Source organism: Dermochelys coriacea, chromosome 6, assembly GCF_009764565.3.
Source record: "Dermochelys coriacea isolate rDerCor1 chromosome 6, rDerCor1.pri.v4, whole genome shotgun sequence".
In the NCBI taxonomy this organism is placed as follows: Eukaryota; Metazoa; Chordata; order Testudines; family Dermochelyidae; genus Dermochelys; species Dermochelys coriacea.
In genome coordinates this window covers 91,054,867-91,075,062 of record NC_050073.1, presented here as the reverse complement: position 1 = coordinate 91,075,062, position 20,196 = coordinate 91,054,867, and the positions used below count along the sequence as shown (strand labels likewise).

General features: G+C 43.6%; 1 protein-coding gene across 3 annotated transcripts in view; it reads left to right on the top strand.

The window, feature by feature from the left end:
* The first annotated feature begins 1,188 nt into the window (after nucleotides 1-1,188).
* STON2 (stonin 2) overlaps nucleotides 1,189-20,196 on the top strand; it is a 130,142-nt gene continuing 111,134 nt past the window's right edge. For 2 of the 3 annotated variants that reach the window (XR_006282035.1, XM_043516486.1), the window contains exon 1: nucleotides 1,258-1,443. The gene's annotated coding sequence lies outside the window, so the exon portion shown is untranslated. Of the gene's footprint in view, nucleotides 1,444-20,196 lie in introns of all 3 variants that reach the window. The other variant, XM_038407356.2, reaches the window with a different exon arrangement.

Sequence of the window (20,196 nt, the reverse complement as noted above, 5' to 3'; positions counted from 1 at the left end):
CTGATTACTTGTTTATGATAGTACAAGGCACTGTACAAATGCAAAAGGAGGCACAGCCCTTGCCCCAAAAAGCTTATATTGAGAAGACTGCGTAGTCATAAAGTCCTCTGGGATCATCTGTTGGAAGATGGCTTTATGAGTCTGATCCTGCTCTCGTTGAAGTTAATGTTAAAAGTCCCATTGATTTCCATGGTGTAGAATTGGACCTTTAAGTGCAATAGGCCAGACCAGTGGTCCCACTGCTTCCTGCAGCTCCCATTGGCCAGGAATGGCGAACCGTGACCACTGGGAGCTGCGGGGGCAGTGCCTGCGGATGGTCAATGTCAGCAAAATGTTAAATTTTAAATTTGTTAGTCTCTAAGATGCCACAAGTACTCCTTTTCTTTTAGCAAAATGTCTCGCAGTCTGCAATCAGATTACCCTGATAGGCCACAGGTTGCACACCAATGGGCCAGACAATCAAACATTCAGGAGCAATCTTGCAGTAATCAATGTGTATGTGAGTGTATCTGAGCCCATATGGTGAGGGTTGTAGGAAAACAGCTTTTGAATCCAAAGTGTAGGGTTTAAAAACAAAAACAAAAAAAAACCCAGGTTAATAATATTATGAGCAAAGGAGTAAAAATCTGATTTCAGATCTCTTGACAGTGTCATTTAAACACTGACTCACTCGCTTTTAAGGACCTGTTTGTGTCCCAACCATGATGTTAAGTGATATTTTTAGCTACAATATTTTACTAACACATGTAACTTCTTTTTATTTTGAAAACTCAAATAGTGAAGGGGGAGAGATGTGAACAAGGAATCTGGACTTGTTTTAAATGTTATGATATTATTTTACGATCTATAGAAAGGCTTTGCCACTTACCTGTGAATTTACTACCTGCCCCCCTTCTCCCCCAGCCCCGACTTCTCCAGGTAAGGGCCTGTACATTCCATGTCTGCATTAGAAGAAATGTGATAAACAGAGTGAGATCTGAGACCTGCTCAGTGCAAATCCAGGAGCTCACCGACTGTAAGGGGAGGAGCAGCAAACCCCAGAGGTGAGAACCTGGGCACCAGAGCCTGCCCAGCAGCACCACCATAGTGCTGGGTGAGAGAGGGGAGGGGACACCCCCCCTCTGCCCTTCCCCCTCCAACCAATCCCCATTTTTCCTGTCTCTCCTCCTCAGGCTCAGGATGCTGCCCAATCAGGCCGTGCTCTTGCAAAGCTCCCTTCCTCTAAAGGGGAGGGGAGGAGGAGAGAGCTGGAGTCCTCACTAGGGGACCGCTCCGGGGCAGCGGTTCTGTGCCTCCCTCTCTGGGTTGTTGCTGCTGCTGCTGCTGCTGCTGACCTGAGAGCCTGATGCTCAACTTTCCTCCCGCTGCTGCTGCTGGCACTTTGACTCGCCCATTCCCTTGCTCCGTTTGCGGTGGCTGAGGACTCTCTAGGAGGTTTCCAAGGTAATGTGACCTCTCCTCCCCCTAGTGTGTCTCTGGCTTTATTCACAGAAAGTGTCCTAGAGCAGGCAGGGCAGGTGGAGACTGGGAAGGGGGTGAGTGGAAAGGCGTCTCCCTGGTCAATCGCTACTCCTCCGAGCCCTCCTCCGAAACCACTGTTCACTCCTGACCTCCTAGCATTCTCGGAAGTGTATCATTTACCACACACACACACACACACACACACACACAGAGCAGCCTTTACAATACACACACACACACACACACAGAGTAGCTCTTTACAATACACACACACACACGGATCATTTTTATAGCCTAGCAAGGTGCGTTTGCTAATATATTTTAGTATAGAATGCACTGTATGTTGTCCTAGTCTAGCAAATTGTCCAGGGAATACGCTTGACTCTATGGGGAAAAAATGTAAAAAGGGTGGAGACTTCTCCCCCCTAAACAAAGAGCAGATATTACACCTCATTCTTTTAAAGTCGCTTGATGGGCAAGAGGCGGGGGAGAGAGCAGGGATCAGATTTACAGTCATGTTGGAGTAGAGACATGTAAAGGAATCCTAGAAATTAAAGATGAGAGAGATCTTTTAAAATCATCCAGTCATCCTCCTGAGTCCAGGGCAAGACTGCTCCCTCCAGCGTTTCATTCATTGTGTGTGACTCAAATGACAGGGCTGCCACAGCTTCCCTTGGAAACTCCTCACAGTCTAATAGACCTAAGTTTTTCCCTATACCCAGCCTAAATTTCCCTGGCTCAATTTCATGCCATCACTCCTAGCTATACTCTTTTTGACCATTCTTCAACCTCTTATACCCTTTTGGTACCTATACAGGATGATTGTTATTTACATGCAATCTAGCAACCCTTGAAAAGAAAAGGAGTACTTGTGGCACCTTAGAGACTAACAAATTTATTTGAGCACAGCTCACGAAAGCTTATGCTCAAATAAATTTGTTAGTCTCTAAGGTGCCACAAGTACTCCTTTTCTTTTTGCGAATACAGACTAACACGGCTGCTACTCTGAAACCTAGCAACCCTTGAGTTACCAATTGAGCTCTTATCTTACAATAATATAGAGTATGTTATCCCTTTTGTATAAACACCAGGGGTTTATTGCACAGTGTGGAGGGAAGGGTTAATGAGTCACTTATAACGATATGTGGAAGTTGCTCCCATCCACCTCCTTCTCAGCTACTCTATGCAATTATTCATGTGTGTGTGTGTGTGGGGGGGGGTCCTTCAGTGATTCCAGAGAAATGTATTTTAATGATTTCTGTCAGTAAGATTGCTACTGATGTTACTACAGGATATTTTAAATACTTCAGGCATCAGGCAACTTAAAGTTGATAAAATTAGAAATGCAGAATTTCTCTGTGTGTATACATTACACTTACACACACACACACAATGTATACACACACATGGAAATTCTGCATTTCTAATTTTTTCAACTTTGTCTGATGCCTGAAGTATTTGAAATTTCTCATATATATGTATGTGTGCATATGTCTGTCTGTCCAGAGGGCAAAATCTTTACACTATCCATTCCACTGCTCCCATGTCCCCACATTAATGTCAGTTTCACACTAAAGTTGAATTTTCACATGTTGACTCTTTCTGATTATTCTGCTTTTAATTTGTCCTAAGACCCTCACTTTTTGGTTGCTTCCCCTTGTTTAATCTTGTTAGCAGAGTCTTATTTGTACTAAACCTGCTGTGTTTTTTTTTCATTTTGTTTTTTTCCAGAAGCTAGAATGTGACCATATGACTAGATCAGGAAATACTTTGTACTTCCCCTCTTCCTAGCACCAGTCAGACTTTTGAATGGAAATTATCCCATGAAATCACTTTAATGGAACTAGTTTGAGGGCATTTTTATTAATGATGGTAAATGGTATTTGTTGAGGCAAAAATTTAGCAAATCAGGCATTTTTTTGGCTCATGATTCATCTATGAATCATTCCTAACTTCTGCAAATCATAGAATTATACAAATGTAGGGCTGGAAGAAACCTTGAGGAGTCATCAAGTCTAGCCCCCTTTGCTGAGGCAGGACCAAGTATATTTAGTGTAAATGTAGGCTTTGAATACATAATGGAGTGGGCAAATAATTTTCAAATTACAGGTTGTTTGCAAAATAATAATTCACTAATCATGGCATTTGGTTGGTTGCATGGTATTTCTTTCTCCTGCTCCCTAAAATGTACGTCTTCCACTACATATACACAGAACTTTTGAGCTTCACAAACACTTTTGTGAGTTCTAGAGCTTGTTCCAATATTCTCAAGTAATCAGTATTATGTCCCCAAGAATAGTAGCAAATCAAATTTATGTAATTTGCAAATATGTTTGAGAATGTGCTTTTTCCTCCCATTATTCCACCGATGCTAATATTTACTCTATATTGAGATAAATGATGTTGGATTGTGCCATATACAGGGCATATAAAATGCCCCAAATTAGTTTAGTTTCCAAGTGGCTGGGTTATTTCTACACTAGCAAATTTGCACAAGTGTGACCTTTATAGGTGGTGGTTTCTCTGGGCTATATTTAATAACCTGTCATAGCAACACTTCTGGCCTGTGCCGGTTACAGTGATTTCATTTATATCCATTTCTAAATAATATTAAAAGGTTTTCATGATATAGCCATGGAGATCACAAATAAAAAAACAAACAGTAATAGTAGGTAGATGGAACAGCACTGCAATCCCCAGTAACAGGTCAGTCTCATTCAAGGTAGCGTTGTGGCAGCCCTCAACACGAGGAATTACCTAGATACAGGAATGCAGCTGGCAAATGCACAGCTACAGTGATCACAGCTAGCTTTTAACTTTATTTTTCAGTTGATGAATGTTAGTGCACACAAAATAAAACCTTGGTAATTAAGCTTAATGACAACAAGAGTTGGTCAAGTTTTCTCTTGCAAGTGTGCCTGTACAGCTCAATCCTGATCTGCAGCACCATCAGTTGTTTGAGTCCTTGGTCTGTCCAGAATTTTTGCCAATGTACCTTGGTCCTTATCTCCAGTACCTCCTGTTATTCCAGTACTATGCTTCTCTAAAATACAGGGTGGTGTTAATACCCAATTGGATAAATGCTCTATGGGCACTTGATAAAGGAGAATAAATTCATCTCATTTGTGACCAAAATTCATGTCTGTTTTACTTGGTTGACTAACTTATTGCTAAGACTTAATGGCTGATAATGTTCCCATGCGTGGGAAATGCAGATTGTGGGTGAGTTAAATACAGACAGTGAGTGGGTTACATACATTCTGTTTAGATCCCTTGCTTTTCAGCTCTGATGCTGTATGAAATCTGGCTTCTACAAAGCATGAGAAATAATATGCATGCAATATTAATGCTGGGTATCTCAAAATGTTTTCACTTTCTAGGTTTGGATAGGAAATGGCATGCAGAAACTGGTTCATTAGGTTTAACAGAGGTCAGCCTCTAGCAGTTTTGATTATCAATTTGATTTGTCATTTTCAGACCACCCATTTTTTAGAAAAAATTCCCAACCAGCTCTCATGTTGGGACTTGTCGTCTTAATCTTTAAATTGCTTTGAGGTCTTCAGATTGAAGGTGCTATATAAATGCCAAGTTACTATTAATTATTCACATATTGATTAAGAGTCTCTGAAAATTGCTTTTATGATTTATTTGTTGTGTAATAAAAAGGGTCATAAAATATTTGTGGCAAAAACAGATGTTGGTCCTTTAATTTCTTTACACTGCACCTCATCTGACAGTTTGTCTCATGACTGTGCTTTGACAACTACCCCATCTTCTTGTGGACAAGTTGCCAAAAGGTTCAGTAGAAGACTGCAAGTTCCACAGGAAGGGACAACCTTTTGACAGGCCCATTTAAGTGGATCTGTTAACTATACAGAGGCAGTGTACCCAGTGTGTATGTGTTCTGTCTTCAGGACTGCATTTTTTGACCTATATGTCTGACCAAATAGATCAGCATTCTGGGAAACAGAGATGGAAGCTTTTATGTTTGCATTTTGGTGTGAACATTACGGGTGAAGTTGTAGCCCCACTGAAGACAATGGGAGTTTTGCTATTGAACTCAGTAGGGCCAGGATTTCACCCCTGGTGTCCACTCAGAAGACGTATGCCTCTAGGTAGGGGCTGTAAAGCTCCCATTGATTTCAGTAGTTGAGGATCATGCACTAATTGTCTTTTTAAAATATATAAACAAAGCAAATTGAGTGGCAGGGTCAGTTTAACAGCCCTGGAAGGGAACTCTCATATCCTGTCAAATTGAAAGAGTTCCATCTAGTAGTTAGATCTGGAGACTGGGCATCAGGGTTCCTGAGTTCCTCACTCTGAGACTGTATGACCTCTTGAGCAAGGCATTTACTTGTAATTTTTTTAATGATAAAAATTTATTATTTTCTCAATATATTTTTACAGGAAAAAACAGGAAGAGTAGAGGAAGAATAGGATGGAAAGTTAAAAAGAGATTGTGATTAGAGAACACATTATTACATGGATCCCTTACTGATTAGTTGTGAACTTTAATGATGCTTTGTTAATACACCAAAAATTATTAGTAGGACAGCAAGGGTGTTGAGCAGAGGTGGACAAACTATGGCCCGCAGGCCACATCCGGCCCACGGGACCGTCCTGCCCAGCCCTTGAGTTCCCGGCTGGGGAGGCTAGCCCCCAACCCCTCCCCTACTGTCCCCCCTCACCCGCAGCCTCAGCTCTCCTGTGCCTCCAGCACTCTGGCCTGCCACTCCTGCCCGGCAGTGCAGCAGTGTGGCTGGCTCTGGCCGGGCGCAGGGGCTGTGAGCTCCTGCTGCTCTGAGCGGCATGTTAAGGGAGCGGGGTGTGGGGGGGTGTTGGATAAGGGGCAGGGAGTCCCGGGGGGCAGTCAGGGAACAGGGAGCAGGGACACAGATTCTGGAGAGGGTGGTCAGGGGACAGGGAGCAGGGGGGGTTGGATAGGCATGGGAATCCCAGGAGGTCTGTCAGGGGGTGGGGGTGTGGATAGGGGGCAGAGCAGTCAGGGGAAAGGGAGCAGGGGGGTTGGATAGGGAGTGGGGTCCCGGGGGGGCAGTTATGGGCAGGGGTCCCAGGAGGGGACGGTCAGGGGACAAGTAACAGGGGGGGATGGGTTGGGAGTTCTGAGGGGGTCAGTCAGGGGGCATTACGTGGGAGGGGGCGGATGGGGGCGAGGGCCAGGCTGTTTGGGGAGGCACAGCCTTCCCTACCTGGCCCTCCATACAGTTTCGCAATGCTAGTGTGGCCCTCTGCCCAAAAAGTTTGCCCACCCCTGGTGTTGAGACATGTCGGCCTCTTAAGCATTGATTTCTTGGGGGTGTAATTAATGAAAGGTAGTTACATACTTAGATCACCACTACAAGATTCTCATCTTTGAGTTAGCCATTTTTTTCACAATGAAGAGTTCCTGAAAATTTGCAATCAGTTTTCCTAGTGGTGGTGTATTGGGGCTTCACCATTCTGCTGCAGTGGCATTTCTAACAGTCAGCATTAGATGTTATAAACAATAGGTTTGATTGTTTTTTTCCCCCCTAGCTTACATTTGTATTGATCCCTAAGGGAGCAAGTAGGGTGGACAGTTTGATTTGTTGTTCTGTTACTTTAGTGCAGCACTTAGTGACTTAGTCCCAAATGTCCCAAATATCTTTGCTTTGAGGCAAAACCAATGCTGAGTAGTCAATGTTGTTCAATTCGTGCAGACTAACAGGTGTTCTATCATCTGGTAGAACTTTTGACTTTGAAGATGTAAAGTGAAAACTGAAGATCTACTGATAGGCTTCAAAGTGGCATGCCACTCTGTCCAACTCAAGTTTGGTTGTGAGTGTTCTCATGTGTCACTTCTGTGAACAACTGGCAGACCAGGAGTAGACAAGACTGGCAGTAGGATCTGGAGATGGGGCCTGAAAGGACCGTGGAAAGCAGTGTGAAGTGACCAGGGAAGAGGCCAAGAAGCAGATTGGAGAAGAGACAGAGGACGGGTGGGATTTCTTTGGTAAAAGATTGCTTGGAAGCCTTGGACCAAGAGGGGTGAGCCCTGCACCAAAGGGGTGAAAGGGTAGTGGTGTTTTGTTTTGTTTTTAGCTTTTTGCTTTTGTTGAACTTTGTTTCACTCCCCTTTGTTTACACCAGAAGGGGAGAGTTTTTGTTGGTTTGGGCCAGGGCTAAACTAAATCCACATCCCAGTGAAGAGGGAAACTCAATGGCTGCACCTGACCAAAGAGCGGCAAGATAGTAGCTCGGTACAGTCATTGGGCCAAATGTAACTCAGTGTACACCCCAGTGTAACTCCTTTGCTGTCACTAGAATAAAACTGGCCACTGTGCTTTAAGATCTTGGAAGGGGGCTGTAGGAGTTTGCAGCCATCCTCATTTTTTCCCCAGAGCAAGCAGTGGACTCTGCAGCTGAATCTCAAAACGGGTCTCTTGTGGTCTGTGAACAGCAGACCTGCTTGATGAGCTGGAGAGAAACCTCCCTTTTACTGAGCAGGTAGGAGCTGTGCTCAGAGTGTCTCAGCTGGAAGTCACTCTGGTCATTTAATGCAAAGTTCTAACTGGTATTTATGGCAATGGAGTCCGTCCGCCTGTGGGCTCCGGACTGGGTTTTACTAGCTATCAACATTAGCTCTCAGCTAAAAGAACTATCTTCAATTTATTTTTGAGGTGGGAGGATTATGTAATGATTTTGTTCTCCAGCTATCTGAACCATGGCCCTCTCGTGAGCAGAACCGCTTTTACAGAACTGCATGATGGTTTTGTGGTATGTGGATGACTGAGCATGTTGAAACTGCGCTGCTAAGCATTATGGAGGAAAAGAAATGTTACCAGCTACAGAACCAGAACTTGAGCTGGTCAAATTTCACTACCAGCATATTGGCTTCAGTGGAGTTATACTAGAAAAGAACTGGGCCATGGTGTTTAATTCTTAGCAGTTTGACTATCTGCTCTCAAGGATTGCTGACCCTGAAAGATACCATCAAGAGATATTACTTATACTGTTCCTCTGCCCTGTCATTTGCAATATATTGCAACTGAAATACCTCCCTGAAAATGTCTTCTCCTCATGTCTTGGGTGCAGTCGAACCATTCAGACAAACACTCCCAGACCTCCTTTCCAAATCACTGTACAGTAAGCTGCGTGAATGGGGGCTGGGAAGAGACCCTGTTGGTTGGGGTTGTTGTCTATTCACAGTCAAAGCATCTGGGGTATCACTGCAGAGGGTGGAACTTTTGCAAGATACACTCAGCAGGTTTGTACTTTTTTTCCCCTCCTAAACACAGACCCATGATTGTGACCTCTCCAATTTGACTTAATTGACCAAGTCTCTGAATGGAGGCAGCTGCCTTGGTCTACCACACTGTATATATGTGTGTTCAGAGTTTGGCACCAACCTATTTATATTCACTTTTTTTTCCCAAAGCAGATTGCAAAGACACCCTTCATTCAATCCAGTCAATTGGTTTGAAAGTGCCTGGAGCTAAAACTGATTGAGAGAGGCACAGGCTTTTTGGACTGCTGCTCCAAGCAGCTGGAATAAGCTCTTCCACCACATTGAAACAGGCGCCAACCCTGAACTTTTAATTCTTTGTCTTCAGAAACCCTGTCAGAGTTAAAGGAATTGAAACTGAGACTGCTCAGTGTTGTAATCTGCTGATTTTGGATGGTGTCTTAAATATTTTTGTTTGTGTCTGCATGAAATATGCTGGAGTCAGATGTATGATTGCTGGTAAAACAGTGAGTCAGTGGCAGGGATGGGAATAAAACCTCAGATTTCTGAATCCCAGCCCACTGCTCTAACTACTGTGACACATTGTTTCTCCCTATCTTTGTTGTTACCTTGAGAGTAGCATGTCCAGGAATAAACATCCAGATCAACAAGGTGGATAAAATAATAGGAAAAGAAATTTGTAACTTAAATATTTCTGCTCTTTGCTTCTCTGCCTCTCTGTCAGGCTCTGAGAAGTTGAGGATTCCACGGTAAAATTTTCAAAAGTGTCTGGCAACTTAGTCAAAGTCCCATTTTCAAATGTGACTTAGGCACTTCAGAGCCTAAATCTCATTGAAAGTCAGTTGGATTTAGGTGCTTTCAAAAACTTTCCCCCATAACTGATATATAGAAGCTCGGCCAATACTAAGTTTTCAGGGAAGGCACTTTGCCTTCCCACATGTCTAGTTGCCTAGTGCACAATTAGCTCTGTATACATAACGTTGATTACTAAAATGAAATAGGTGTTAAAGGAGAATGGGTCTGATCCTTTCCTGCAATAAGAGTTCAAGGAATCTTCAAGGCCAAATGAGCCTTTCTTCAATTTTAACTTTGATTTTATGATGTTGTCTCCCCTACAGTGGAGAGAGAATACAGCACTTATGCCATAAGTCAGCTCCAAGGTCTTAGATTTGAATTAAGGGAAATGAACTTTGCAGTTAAATATGGCCTATCAGCTCCTAAAACTGTAGTCTAGAATGGCGTTCATGTCCAGCCATTTGGAAGGCAGTATGTTCTGTTATCTAAGGGACTGAGAATCGGGAGAGCTGGGTTCTATCCAGGACTCTGCCACTGACTTGTCATGGTGGCCTTCCCCACTCAATGCCACAGTTTCCTGATCTGTAAATGGATATAATGACACCCATCTTTGTAAAGTGCTTTGATAGCATCAGATAAAAAGTGCAGTATAAATACAAAGTATTTTATTACTAGGCATTCAGAATGCCCAAATTACTGCTAAATGCATTTTTACCAGTTTATCCTATTGAATAAACCACTAATTGTGGGTCTGCCATTGGAAATCAATGACTGTGCAGCTTTAGTAGTAATAAAAGGCAGCAGGTTTTCTTTCTCAAGGCAAGTGAAAGTTGAATAAATTCTCTCTGAAGCAGGGAGCTGCAAAGTGCTTTCCCACAACCACTTTCCTTTTCCTCTGGTAACTTCATCCTCCAAGTACGAAGACTGATACGAAGGGGTTGGTCAGGTGACTTTTTCTGTATTTTCAAAATGTGGAATTTTAAAAGATGAAGTCGCATTCTTGGATCTTGTTTGAAAACTGGAATTTCCCCCTGCCCCTGCAAGAAGTCATGGGGGGCGGGGGGAGGAGTTTGAGTTTTAGAAGATTTTGTGGGTGTGTGAGTGTGCATATTTCATAGCACTTGGCTCGAGCCAAGCATAAGACAGGTGGTCGTCAGAGGCTTCTCCTATCCATGTCTTTCTGTGAGTTGCAACAGCCCTCCTAACCAAGGGTCTACTCCCTTCTGTGAGGGCACCTGACCAGCAGAGCACCCCCTCCTATTCCACTTCCAGTCCTCTCCTGAACAGTGACTATCTACTTCAGCAATAATGCTCTGTGATGGGAGCAATTGACCAACAGTTATTTTTAATCATTTTGTCTTATGACACATGCTGATCTTTCAGACCATGGACAAACTTAACAATATGATTTTAAAAGAACAGATTGGCACAGTGCTTACCAGCATGCTCTCCCTCCTCCACCCACTGAACAACCAAAGATCAGGACTGACAGCTGAATGTACAGATGAACCTGAATGTATAACTGAGCTCTAGCACCAAGTGGCATTTGCCAGCATCCTGGATGCTTCACAATTGGGCTCCAGCATGGAGATATCCCTCACCAGACTAAAAGACACGTTCCTCCTGGCAGTGGGTAGAAGCCACATCTCAATGCTTATGCTCCTTAACCTCCCTGCAGCGTTTGACACAGCTGAGCACTTAGTGCTGCTGACGTTCTCACGTGATGTAGGTGGTGCAGCACTACCTTGGCTCCAGTCATTCCCTCCAGACAGGAGCCAGAGCAACTGATCCACTTTCCCCCAAAACCCTCAGTTGTATAATCTCATAGTGATCTGTGCTGCCACCATTCCCCTCCTCTCTCCAATATCTACATGAGAGCATGTTGGTAGATGGTAAGACACCATGAGTTCCTCTGCCAATGGTGCACCAATAACACCCAGTATATATACCCCTTACCACAGTCACAACCAACACCATTACAAAGATCTCACAGTGCCTTTAAGAAGATCAGCACATGGTAAAGAGCAGCTGGCTCAGACTGAACAAGGGTAAGACCAAAATGGTAAGGGTCAGAAAGGGGAAATGTTTAGAAGTAGCTAGGACACTGTTCTCCCCTTCCATCAAAGGTGTCTGTCCTCATTTATCAAAGCAATGAAAGTCTTTGGGTCCTGTTCTACTCACCACTTAGCCTAGGAGACCAGATAGAATCAATGGCAAAAAATTCTGCCTTCTGCCTGCATTTTACTAGGAAATTTTTCGCCTTCTTCCCAACTGAGGATCTTGCAACCGTGTGTCCACAATAGGCCTTTTTGGAAACATTTCCCTTTGTTACTAACACCCATGCAGCCTCATGTCCACCATATTCACTTTGTCAGGTTACAGCAACACTCATGCAAAGGATCATACAACAGTGATAAAATGGGTGTGTTTTTTGTTTTCTACTGTGTGTGAATTTGATTTAGATTTTTTCTAACTACAAATAAAATATTTCCCATGAGGCTGTTCCTTTAAAAGCAAACTTAGCCCCATCTTTTTCATACGGTTGCTCTTTGTTCCCTTGAAATGGTGGTGGTCAGGATAAACCCACACCACCATCGAGCCTGATCTTTCTGTATTTAAGCTATCTAAAATAGAGAGTAAAAATAAACAAGTTATTTGTAGATTGCCCCTGGAGGGTGGCAATATCCAAGCATCATGCTAAATTGCATAATCGTACTTGGCTCTCCCAGACACTAGAGGGTGGGGAAAGACTAATTAGGTCTTCGAGTCATTCCCTCTGCCAAGGCAGGCTTGTTCTCTGCAGGACAATTTCTAGTGTTTTCATCCTATCTAGCTTTAAACAATTCTAGAAATGGGGCATCCACTAATTCCTTTGGGAGACCATTCCACTTTCTACAGTCTCATCTGTACACAGTTTTCAAATGATTTTCTCTTCCTTCTAGCAAGACTCCTGTTTAAATGCAGTTTCTCTAGGAAGATGTTAACATGGGTTAAAAGCTGTGTGTAGATACAATCTAACTGTTGGATTCAAACAGGATATGGTTTCCTTGCTCAATAGTCTAGGCCTCCCTTTGTAGCCAGAACTCTACCCAGAAAGCTCTCTTAGCTTTAACACAGGATCATGCTACAAGTGCTTTTCTAGCTGTCCAAGATTTTCTGCTGCCCTCTCTGGCTGTATAAGGATCGATGGAACTAGAATCCAGAGTTCTAGGGCCTAAAAGGGCTGACAGGCCCACATTGCCACCAGGAGAGTAGACAGAACCCCACCCAGGGAATACTGTGGATTTAGAGCACAGCAAGAAGTACCACCCAAAAGGTCCAGAGCGACAGTACGCTGTGGCTCCTAGTGCACTATTTAATCCTGGAGGGTGGCCCAGCAAGTTATCTGGTCACCCACATAGATAGGGTCCTACCAAATTCATGAACATGAAAAATGCGTCACAGACCATGAAATCTGGTCTCCCTCATGAAATCTGGCTATTGCAGAGGGGTTGCGGTTTTGCCACCTTTATTTCTGTGCTGCCTTCAAAGCTGGGCGCCCGTTGAGCAGTGGCTGCTGGCCTGGCACCCAGCTGTGAAGGCAGCACTGCCACCAGCAGCAGTGCAGAAGTGAGTATGGGGGGGTTGTCATTTTTGTGCGGCCTCCAGCTGCTAGTCCCAGCAGGGCTGCAGGGGGATGGGACTTCATCTTCCTCTGCACAGGCTACTCCTGGGGCTGGATCAGACCCACCTCCAGGGGCAGTGCAGAAGTAAGGGTGGCAATACCATACCATGCCACCCTCACTTCTGCATGGCTGCTAGCGGTGGCTTTGCCTTCAGAGCTGGACACCCGGCCAGCAGCGGCCACTCTCCAGCCACCCATCTCTGAAGGCAGCGTCACTGCCAGCAGCAGCGCAGAAGTAAGAATAGCAATTCCGTGACCCCCCTACAATAGCCTTGCAATCCTCCTGCCTACTCCTGTTTGGGTCAGGACCCGCACAGTTATAACACTGTGAAATTTAAGATTTTTGAAATCCTATGACAGTGAAATTTACCAAAATGGACTGTGAATTTGGTAGGGCCCTACACATAGATTTCTGACCTGCTGTAACTCCCAACTACACCTTGTCTTCTGATCTCCAGGTTCTGATATCAGCTTTACTCTGACTCTGGCCTTCTGATTCCAGACCGGTACAACACCTGTTCTTGGGTCTGTTGAGCTTGGCTCTGGCGATTCCTCCAACCCCTGCTCATGGACTGCCATCTTGCAGCTGTCCTTGACACGTAGACTCCAGCTCAGCTGTGACTGCTAGGCCAGACTACCTAAGTCCCAGCCCCTTACAGTCTGCTTCTGTGGTGTTTCTTGTCCCTTTATCTGCTTATGCACAGCTCCAACAAATCAATACTGAGACCGCTACATTTTCATTCATTTCCTAGTGAAACAGACCTTGCATATGACTGTGTTTTCAGTGGTGGTTCCTATTGTTTTAACTATGTTACTCCAACAGGAGCTTAACTGCTTCTTACATTTAGCCTGAATGAAGGACGACTGTTACATCCACCAGCTTCAACGAAGTTTAACCCAACCCCCACCAAAGAAACTGATCCAGACAATCTGTGCCACAGGCAAAACTTCAGTGTGTCTTCCCCTCCTCATAGGCCTAGGGTGGGAGATTTGGCTTGGCTGTCCCTCCATCATGGCAGAGGGCCAGCTGCGCCAAATGTGAGTGGTGGTGTAACCCATGGGCAGGTCACAATGCCATTTACTCAAACTTGGCCTAGCTGTGCCTCTGTAAGGATGGAGAGCCAGCTGGGTCAAATCTGCCACCCCAGGCAACTGCCTTGTTTGCCTATAGCTAAAGTGGTGCCTGACCTCCACCATAATGATAGCATGAACTTTACTAGTATTCAAAAGATACAGCTCCTGATTTGGCTTATGTAATTGAAGCCAGTCTTGGAGTGTGGGAGGAATTGTGCTGTCTTCCCTATTTGCTGATGGAGTTGATGTTTCAGCTTCAAATGCAATGCTTAATCCTAGCTTTAAAAAACCAGAAGGCAGTAGTTTCTTTTGAGATGTAAATGCAGTGCCAGAATGTTATTGGCTGACAGAGCAGCACTTCATTCTAGTTATAAAAGCAGGGAGATTTTAGTCTAGAAAGATGCGTCTCTTTAACAACCACATTCTGGCAAACATTTATGAGCCCATCATGTTCATTTTCCCATTTCCTGTCTTATTACTGCTAGTTACTAAGAAATTTGGAAGCATAATGATGCTTCTTGCTTTCTGATCTCCATTCTCCTCTTGCCAGCTTTATTTAAGGATGCCACCATCTAGTGTCTGACATGCAGACAATTCTGTGGTGAGTAACTACGGTACATCGTGCATTGTCTTCTTACCTCACTGAATGGATCAGGGGAGAGAAGGTAGCATGTTAAACAGAAGAGAGACCTTGGTAATCAACATGAGGGCAAGCGAAATACAGGAGTAGTTTAGTAGGATTTAGCAAATGGAATACATCTGGTTAAGATTTTCTGAGGATAACTTTTGGGCTCTAAAGCTCACCTTCATTTCTCAGACTTTCTATACTTAGGGTACATCTACACTGAAAAGTGTCCCCTCTCCCCCCCCGCCCACACACACACACAAACACACACACAGGGCAGTGAGTCTTTGAGACCAGGTCAATTGACTCAGGCTCACACTACAGGACTAAAAATAGCAATGTAGACATTCCCATCTGGGCTGGAGCTTGGGCTCTCAGGGTATGTCTACACTGCAATTAAAAACCCTGATTTTGGTTTGTGGAGCTCATGCTAAGAAGCTGTTTAATTGTGGTGTGGACATCCAAGCTTGGGCTGGAGCCCAGGCCCTAGGACCCTGTGACGTGGGAGGGTCCCAGAGTTTGGGCTGCAGCCTGAGCCCAAATGTCTACACCACAATTAAAGAGGCCCTCAGCCCAGGCCCCGTGAGCCCTTGTCAGATGGCACAGACCGGCCGTGGGTGTCTAATTGCAGTGTAGACATACCCTAAGACTGGGTGACCAGATAGCAAGCATGAAAAATAGGGACAGAGGGCAGGGGGTAATAGGAGCCTGTGTAAGACAAAGCCCCAAATATCAGGACTGATAAAATCCAGACATCTGGTCACCCTACCTAAGACCCTCCCCATTCTGGGTTTCAGAGCCGGAGCTCCAGCCTGAGGGGGAACAATCACCTACACTGCTATTTTTAGCCCTGTAGCATTAGCCCAAGTCAGTTGAACTCTGAGACTCGCTGCCATGGGATGGCGGGGGTGGGGAGGTGGGGGTTGCTGTGCTGACGTACCCTAAGACACAGAATGTAAAATTTTCAGAGGCTGCAGAGACATAATAAACTATTTTGGGGATTTTCAAAAAACAGATGCCCAAACTGAAGTATTCAATTAGAGGCTGCTTTTGAAAAATTTGGCCATAGATGTCTTATAACTTTGTTTTCCTAAAGTTTTATAGGAAAGGCTACAAGCAATCCCTTTGTAAAGCCAGCTGCCTTCTGAGTTTACCAGTGCAGTTGTGTCCAGACATGCAGCTACTGACTCCCAGCTCTGCAATTAATTCACCATCCTAGCAGGACAAGTTAGACTCTTTCAATTCAAAGTGGGTGCAGGGCAGGGAACATATGTGCAGCTTGTAACAATGGTATCTGGAAGCCCTGGGTCTGGAAACAGATGTAGAATTATGTCTCATGGTGGCCTTGAGAGAGCAAGTGGAAGTTACTAACCACACCTTATGGTCTCAGTGTATTCAGACTGCTGGTTGCCTACTATTAACTTCTTGTGAAACACAGACTTTTCAGGTAGAACAGCAATTTCCCTAGTTTCTCTATACAAAGTATTCAAAATTAATCTAGGCCTGTAGAATTCAGGACCTTATGTAGGTGTTGTCTGCAGCCTAACCTTGGTATATATCACAAGCTGTTTTTTTATTTATTTTTTCCTATCTCTGGCATGGTGAAGTAATTGTTCACAGAAATGGGCTGTTAAATAACTTAGTCCATTCTTCCCTCACCCCATCAATATAGAAGTGTTCCCTACTGTATTTCTTCTAGTGCTCCAGTCTAGTTCTGAAGCCCTCTGAACACCATCTAATGTGCTTCTCTTTAGTAATTAGGCCCCCATAACTGAATATAGCTTTTTTTCATATGCAGTCACAGCTAGAGGCATATAGAGACAGGCTCTTGCCTCCTGGATTTTCTAAATATTACTTATACCATTTTCAGGAGAGACCCTTTGGCTGCATCTCTTGTCAGAAATAGAGCCGTTTCAGTGGCAGATATATGTGATATTATGGGTTGGGGGAACAGCAGCTGCTGACCTTTTTTATCTTTGCTTTGACACAGGTATCCCTGAGAGAAACCCTTATTTATCACTCTCTTAAACACATGGCACTTGAAGACTCTCTTCTTACTGTCACTCAGTAAGATGGAAAGATTCTGAACTCGAGCTCCCATGTGAGGTTTAATTGAAAAGATTTTCCTGTGGTCAGAGGAATAAGTACAGTACTGAGAATCATCCTCCAGGGCTCTAATCCTGGCTCTGCAACTGACTTGCTGTGTGACACTGGACAAATCACCTCTCCTGTCTGGGTATAACCAAATTGGCCTATCTCAGCCAGGTGTTGAGAGGATTAACTCATGTTTGTGAAGCAATTTAAAGATGATACAATATTCTTAGTACTGTTATTAGCTAGGTAGCAAACTGAAGGGGGTACAGCCTGCTCTTGCTCCCAATGAAGTCAGTGGGAGTTTTGCAAATGACTTCAGTTCTGTTTACAATGTGCCTTATGTCTTCGCTGCACATCATTTGCTTTCACACTAATGGGAGTTGCATTAAATGGAGACTGTACCTCTAAGGCCAGGGCTCAAAGTAGGGAAATTCATGTAACAATGCAGTGCACATGTGAATCAGAGAATCGGTAAAGCTAGAGAATGCCCTGAAGAATTGGTCTGACCAGCAGTTGGATCAGGGGCAGTTGGCTGTAATTAAGTTATGTATTTATTGAAACAATAAGTCATGAATACAACACTTAAAACAATTGTACATATTATTATATTCTTCTCCCCTCCCCTACACATACCACTTGTAGACTTAGATTTTAAGCTTTTCAGAGCAGGAACAGTGCCTTCCTAAGCATTTGTACATGCCTAGCACAATGAGACCCCAATCCTGAATACAGCCTTTGATTGCTACCACAGGATAAATAATAATCAGAACCTCTAGCTTCATTTTTTCTTGTTTTCTCTCAAACTTTATTTCTTCCGATTTCTGTTTCACTCCCCCCTTGCATCACTTTTATCTTGCCCAGTTGATGCAGTTGGCGGGGAGGGAGCAGGGGGATTGTATTTAATTTTTGGTGTAAATTTCCAGTGTGGAGCTTGTTTAATAATCAGGAGGAGGTGATGTGCTCAGCTGGTTGTTGGTTCGTGCTGCAGGCCAAGGAGGGAGGAGCTCAGGCTTACTTGGAGAATTGTCTGAGGGAGCTACCGCTTTACGGTTCACACAATTATATTAGAACTATTTCATCTGCAAAGGTTTATTAAGGGGACACAGTCAAGATAAAAATGATATGTTTTTTCGTGGAGTCATCCCTGATGTTACTAACATTTTGGATTATTACTGCTAAAAGAATGTCAGAATCCAATTCCCTTTTTACTATAACTGCAGTTTGTTTACTTTTTTGCATCTCACTCATCTTGGGACAGTGAAACTACCTAGTCAGTTTACCTTTCAGTTTCTAGTTAGTTTCACTTTCTGGTTCTCCTACACTAGCTCAAAGCTCTTAATTTAGGGTCTCCAGAAATGCATGGGAATTATTATGATTTTTTGGTGTATTTTAATACCATTCTACAGATTGCAGGTACTCTGCAGCACAGGCCCCCTTATAAGACAATACATTTACAATTACTTTGTTTTAAAATTTAACAAAAAACCTTTCTATTAATATTAAGTTTGAAAAACAAAGCCTAAGTTTGAATCCTAAACTACTTGACTGCGTCTGTCTCTTTTAAATACACAGTGCAGATGAAATCAAAAAGACATATCTGACTTGATCCTGCATGTGATACAATAGATTCTGTCTCCACAACCTCAGAGTCCATTGATGTGGGTCCAAGTGGGAAAGTCCAAGCAAAGAATTCTAAATGGCAACTATCAGCAGAGCTCAGCTGCTTCCATTGAGTACAGGTTAGATATCATGAGGATCCATGCCTGGAATGGCTTTTTCCTCTCATCACTAATTAAATGGTTAATTATCTAAAAATGTAAAATGTCTCATAAGTGCTATGGAATATTATTATTGTTTTTTTTATTTGTGTCACAATGGTGTCTAGAAATCCCAAACAAGACCAGACTTTCATTATGCTAGGTGTGGTACATATACATATTGGGAAACTGAGGCATATGGGGTATGCTAATTGACTTCCCCAAGGTTGCACATGAAATCTCTGGCAGAGTTGGGAATAACCATTAAACTTTATGCATTCACTTAAATGAGCCCACTTGATATTGCAATTGCTTTGTGTGTCCCATAAATGATAACAGGAAGAAACTTAAAGACGAAGCTAAAGAACTCCTAAAGCAGTGTTGACTCATGGTCAAAGCAGGGCACTGGGAGCCAATACTGATGACTGTCTGCCACGGTGTAACCTCTGTTTTTGTTCTGTTCCTGCCCCTGTAGAATCATAACACATTCTATTGACCAAGTATTACATTCAATGTGAAAGTTTTTTTTTAAGAACACTCCATGAGAGGCTCATTCAAATAACAGCACCTGCGAAGCATTTCCACTAATTTCCTAACTATATGTAGGGAACTAGTTGTGCTAAAAGGTGTGTCTCCATCTCCTATTACTAGGACTGTATGAAATAGCTGCCTTGCTTTAATCAGAGTCCACTGTGGGACAGCTAGGATCCATTTGTTCCTTTACTGCTCCTAGACACTTAGAATTCCTTTCCAGAGAAATATCTGTAGAAGAGCTCTGGAGTGGGGGAGGAAAGTGCGAAGATTCCCTTGAACAATGTCTCCTTCATCATTTCAAGGGTAGGAGTGTTTGCCCTCCTGAGAAATGGGTGATGATTCTGCCCCCAAACCAAATGGATCCCCAAGATATATGCATAGGCTCTGTCCTTGGACCCACAGCACCTCCCAGCTAGCTGAATGCATGGCTCCTTAGGGGCTCCTCTCAACATGGCTGTTCTTTTTACAGGAGGCTTTTCCATGTGGAAGGATGGTGGTAAAGGTAACGCTGTATTGTCTTTTCCAAGTAATCAGCACAAAAATAATCACCCTCCCATATCCCATAATTCAAAGCTATGGGCGTTGATCAAAGGGAGCAAGTGTTTCGTTCAGCAGGCTGTATTGTCTGAAGCAGCCTTTAAATTCCTAGCAGAGTCAAAATTCTGTCTTTGCATCTTTTTCTCCCCACCACAGACAGACACACTCACACATCCCCAGATCACCTCCAAACCAGAAAGCCCCGAGATGTTACAGTCCATTCAATCTGATTTTCAATAGTTAAATCTTATTTTTCCCAGAGAAGTCAATGGCATTAGTCAGAATAACAAAGCAGCAGTCTCTGCATCATTTACCAAACGAACTAGGAACTGTGCAGAAAGTCCCAATAGCACCAGAGCCCTAAAACTGGAACGTGCCCAATGGTGCATTTCAAGGCCTCTCAGTACACTGTAAAGATTCCCTCCCAGAA